This window comes from Pieris brassicae, chromosome 3 (genome assembly GCF_905147105.1).
Source record: "Pieris brassicae chromosome 3, ilPieBrab1.1, whole genome shotgun sequence".
NCBI classification, from domain to species: Eukaryota; Metazoa; Arthropoda; class Insecta; order Lepidoptera; family Pieridae; genus Pieris; species Pieris brassicae.
In genome coordinates this window covers 2,610,864-2,616,238 of record NC_059667.1, presented here as the reverse complement: position 1 = coordinate 2,616,238, position 5,375 = coordinate 2,610,864, and the positions used below count along the sequence as shown (strand labels likewise).

Sequence of the window (5,375 nt, the reverse complement as noted above, 5' to 3'; positions counted from 1 at the left end):
CGAACATTGACATTATTGTTAATCTAGTGGAGATATATATGTATATTAGATCGATTAGACACGTAATATAATAAAATATGAGAGTTGTATATATAGGTATACAGAGGTACGCGTGTTCATAATTCCAAAGTAAAAGTTTTCTATAATTGTTCACAAAATTCCTCAGAATTTCAGTCATTACAGGTAGAGAGCGTTACTAGGCAACCAAACGTTTTGTGTTATCCATTATTAGAACCAGGAGACGAGCACACAACGCCACTGACAGCTAAAGGTAATGTTATCTATGGTTAAGTATGATTGAAAATTTGACAATTATTAGAAGCTTTGAAGGAGATCGGTTGATGTATGTATTTTTGATTTATAGATAGTAGTTGAAAATACTTTTACCTCATAACAATATTAAAATTTAGTTATCAAATAGAACTTTATAAAGATAACCTACATTACAGCCAATAAATATGCTGTACTTTTAGTTATTCCACTAAGCAAGCTCTATTAAAAATAATCCAATTAAATAACTACTAAAAAACAAATTAGCATGTCATAAAATATCAACAGTGAAATAGAATACTGTTCAATTTAAAAATGGAACTATATTTGTTCTTTTTTTAAATTTACATTTCTTCTGTTTAGACGGGCGTTGTCTTCTTCTGCTACGAGTATAACGAATCTTGATATTTAAGCACTGTATATAGATTAAAAAATATTTAGCATTAAATCTTGAGTGATATATGTCCTTGGATTTTGCTTTGCCTCGTCCGGCTTACTATTTGCAATAAATCAATATCGGTTAAGTATAGGCTTAGTATGAACTACGAGTCGGTCGGTGGGTACTCTTTAGTTCCAATAGCAATTTCGAAACCTGGTTTTGTATGCAATTTCTATGTAATTACTGGTGCGTTTTTTGGAGTCAATGAAAAGGTAACGTATAATTTTCGACAGGTATTTATAGAACTTCAAAATTACTACTGGGGCATTTGTTAGACATATTTCTGCATGTTATCTTTTATAGAAGAGGGCAAACGGGTAGAACGCTCGCTTGATGTTAAGTGATACCGCCGCCCACAGACCTCACAGCCCTCTAAATGCCAGAGGGCTCGCGAATACGTTGCCGGTCTTTTAAGAATTGGTACGCTCTTTTCTGAAGGACCCTATTGGTTCGGAAATACTTTAGTGGTCAGCTGCATCTACAGAGTGAACCATCACAGTTTTTGCCGCGCCGGTGCGTGCCTTATAAACGCTCAGTTGTGTAACTATTTCTTTATTTGAACCCACTTAATATAAATAAGCATCATATCTCAGTAAATTGTTTTAGTATCGTGTATCTACTATTTACTCAGATGGTAGAGTGAATAAATAAAACCTTGTATGTTGAAATTTGTAACTCCTATTTTAAACAACTTTCACGCAGCAGTCGTGGCCGAGCGGTTAAGGCGTCTGACTAGAAATCAGATTCCCTCTGGGAGCGTAGGTTCGAATCCTACCGACTGCGAAATTATTTTTATGAAGTATAAATTTTGTAGACATTGCTAAATGTGCCTTTATTTTTTTAATACAAAATATATATTATTACACAAGAAAAGGAATTCCAACTAAACGCATTCTCAGTGTATGTATCATCTGGTAAAGATACATAAGACATTTACTAAATGTTTTGCTTTGAAAAGAAAGAAATTGCAAAATACAAAACTTGGGTAAATCTAAAACTCTTTCATGTGAATGCGCATGATCGAATAAAGAATCGAAAACGCGAAGTCAGTGTGCAGCTGAGTGGGTATGAATCGTGCAGCATTTTGATAGTTATGACTGTCAGTTTTAAGGCTTTAACAAACGGTTCCGAACGATTTTGGGCCCTTTTAACACAGTATGCAGATATTTGATAACTTCACTCAGTTTGTCTCAGCCCGTGAGTATTATCCGAAAATTCATGTTTTAATTTGTCTCCTGCCTGTGTTATCCGTTTCTTAAGTCAGAATTTAGCGATAGAGTACTCTCAAATACGTCAAAATTCGAAGGATAATAGTTTGACAGTTTCTAAACTAGATTTCAGATTTTGACACTTGGGCTGATAATATAATATTAACAATAGCTTATTGGTTAAATAATTAGATATTACATGCTAATATTTTATATAAGGATAATTTAGTATAATGATGATAGTTCCAAAGTCTTGGAAGATTTGTGTAACAAAAATATATAACAAATAAAAATAAGAAAAATTACGTGCGTGCAAAGTACACATGTCAGGAGTGAAACTTCTTGGTAAATTAATTATTACTAAGGTAAAAACCCCAATAGATGATGACGTACCAGTATATGATCACTCCATGTATTTGTATCTATATCCATATTAACACTGTTTACACACTGTATGATTATTACTAATGATAATATAAATTAGTATAAAATCTGCGTATACTGCACAATACGTTTTTCGATAGAATTGCCATTTAAAGTTCTACTATGTAACTACTAAACGAATACATCAACCAATAGCGTGTATTTTTTATCGATCTAAATTGTACTAAGTCTGCTAACGTACTACTTGAACGGCCCCCTAAAATTACTATAAGAAATAGATCAATAAATATTTTTGCTTTGCTTGTTCACGTTACTGAATATAAAAAGATATCTTTGGACTACCGAAAAAGTTTACCAAAGCCTTAACCCAAGCGTTATCCAGCCTATATTTAGGCATGGATTTATGAGCTAGGATCCATGCAACGTTGCTGGCCGTTTGATTTAACTCGTTGTAAAATAAAGCTACGAGGACCTTGGCGATCGAACGATGCAGCCGAGTGTATAGATGAGTTGTGGGTTTATGTTTCAGTTTTTAGTGCGATAATAACCGGAAATATTCTCTGCAACTGCCAAGGCTTACTGGGTAGGCTAGACATCAATTATTTTTTAATAAGTTCACAGTTTGACTTAGGTTCCTTCAAGAAGAGCGTACCAATACTTGCGAGGCTTCTGGCATTGGGAGTGTCCATGGGTATCTGACAAATTACAGAACCACCCGCCCGTTTGCCCCCTGTTTTTTTAAAAACACCATACTATTTTAAATGACGTCCATTTAAAAATAATCTTAATTTAACAAATATTACTCAGCTCATCATAATTCTGATTTGTCCCCTCTCATCGCTGAATTCCGTCAAACGGTGACACAATTTAAATAGAAATTAGGTTATCGAATATGATATAAAAGTAAATGAAATGCTTAAATATCAATGATAGTCCAAGTTAAGCTATGCGTACACTAGTGCATCGATCGAAGCTATTCATTCGAGAGCTGTTGACTCAGTGCGATGTGGTTTTATCGCTGTGTATTTGCCTTTTTGTGAAAATGCTCTTCCGATTGTTAGCTAACTGGTGAAGACTGGAATTTTATATTTATAATAATCATGTCAATGTAACACATTACTTTACAGTATTGTTGAAAATTGTCGAAAGTGAGATAATATAAATTCAATTTCTAACGTATTTTGTAAATGAAGAGAAAAGAATATATTTGTAATAAATGAACTCAAAAACTACTTAATCGATTTATGTAATATTAGAATGCTACATTACCTTATTTTATGATTTCCAAAATAAGGTAAAACACAAATATTTTGCCAAACGAAGGCCGCCAGTAAAATGATTGTGATTGATGTGTCCAACTGTGCCTTTATTTTATTGTTTGTATTGCGATTAATGAATTTTGGATACTTTACATATGTATTGATTTATAGATAGTAGTTATTTATCTAATTTTAAGCCATTATTTGAACAACATTTTTATTCGTAAACGTCTAATCAAAATAACAAACAAAAAATACAGATTATCATTATAATCAAGACGTAATACCAATTAAATACCAATAATCCCATATAATCTGCTAAACAATATTATCTAGGATTTATAAGCCGAATCATCTTATCGTTACTAACGGCCGTTAGGGTTGTAACGGCCCAAAATCGTTATAATCTCAAACAAATGAACGAGTGTCGTAAATAAAGCGAATGGGCTAGTTTAGCCCAGTATCAAAGTGTACTTAGTTGAGGCCACTAAACTAAATAACTACTAAGTTTTGTAGTTGGATAACGAACCGAAATCTTAGATAATTTATTACAATGCGAATAATGGCGATAAATTTAATGTGATTATGCGGATTTGCTTGAATTGAATATTATTTTAAAGAGAGATTATTGACAAACAACCAATTTGAATTGAACTCGATAAGAAGTGGACAATATATTAGAAAAAGAGCGTAGCAATTCTTAAAAGGCCGGCAACGCACTTGCGAGAAACCTGAGTGTCCATAGGCGGCGGTATCATTTAAAATCACATGGGCCTCCTGCTCGTTTGCCTTCTATTACATTGAAAAAACAATATGGATTACATGGATTATGTTATATACACATATAACACGTATTAATAGTTTTAGCTTAGTGACTAGACTCTCAACTCAAAGGTTGTGTATTCGGATCGCGGCAGAGCAGCGATAGTATTTTGTTTCTATGTGGGCAATTCACACATGTAATATAAAACATTATAAGGCAAACAGCATATCGAAAGATCCAATATTAACTAAAGTCAGGTTGAGAAAGCTGTTCGTCACTCTTTTGAATAAGTGTTAGCACATGAAAATAATCACCTGAACAAATAATACTCTTTTGAAATATTAGTTTTTTGTGTTCATATTTCGTTGAAGTTCCTATAGCAGTCGTGGCCGAGCGGTTAAGGCGTCTGACTAGAAATCAGATTCCCTCTGGGAGCGTAGGTTCGAATCCTACCGACTGCGAATTTTTTTAAATTTCTAAATGAAAACTAGCTTAGTAAATTTATTTTTCATACTATGTTTAAATAAAGAGTATCTATATCATACTATGTATTGCAGCGTTGCCCTAAAGGCATCAGCATGCCATTCTCGTACCTCAAATCGTGGGTTGAATTTTCGAATTTAAAACTAGCTCGTAATGCGAAGGAAAAAACATAGTAAGGAAACCGGCTTTCCTTGCCTTACACCCAAAAAGTCGAAGGCGTGTGTCAGACAAAGGAGGCTGATCACCTACTTGTCTATAAGAATGACAAATAATCATTATACAATGTTATTAATAATAATAACTAATGATATGATATTAATAATTAATGATACAGCAATCTAAGGCATATATTTATTTATTTATTTTTTATTTATTTACACTTCGTTACACTACAAAATAAAAATAAAAATTAACATAATAAAATCAAAAGGAGGGCAACTGGCGGCCTTATCGCTTACGAGCGATCTCTTCCAGGCAACCACTGTGAGTAAAGAAAAAAATAAATGTATTAAATAAGATAGGCAAGTAGTGCAAAATACATGTAATACACAGTTATTAAACAAAACTAA

The 5,375-nt window shown here is 33.1% G+C and overlaps 2 non-coding genes across 2 annotated transcripts; both read left to right on the top strand.

Annotated features, from left to right (window-relative positions):
• Nucleotides 1-1,410: 1,410 nt before the first annotated feature.
• On the top strand, nucleotides 1,411-1,492 carry Trnas-aga. Its single transcript has one exon. It is a non-coding gene; the product is annotated as a tRNA-Ser (tRNA).
• Nucleotides 1,493-4,702: 3,210 nt separating this feature from the next.
• On the top strand, nucleotides 4,703-4,784 carry Trnas-aga. The gene has a single exon. It is a non-coding gene; the product is annotated as a tRNA-Ser (tRNA).
• Nucleotides 4,785-5,375: the final 591 nt, after the last annotated feature.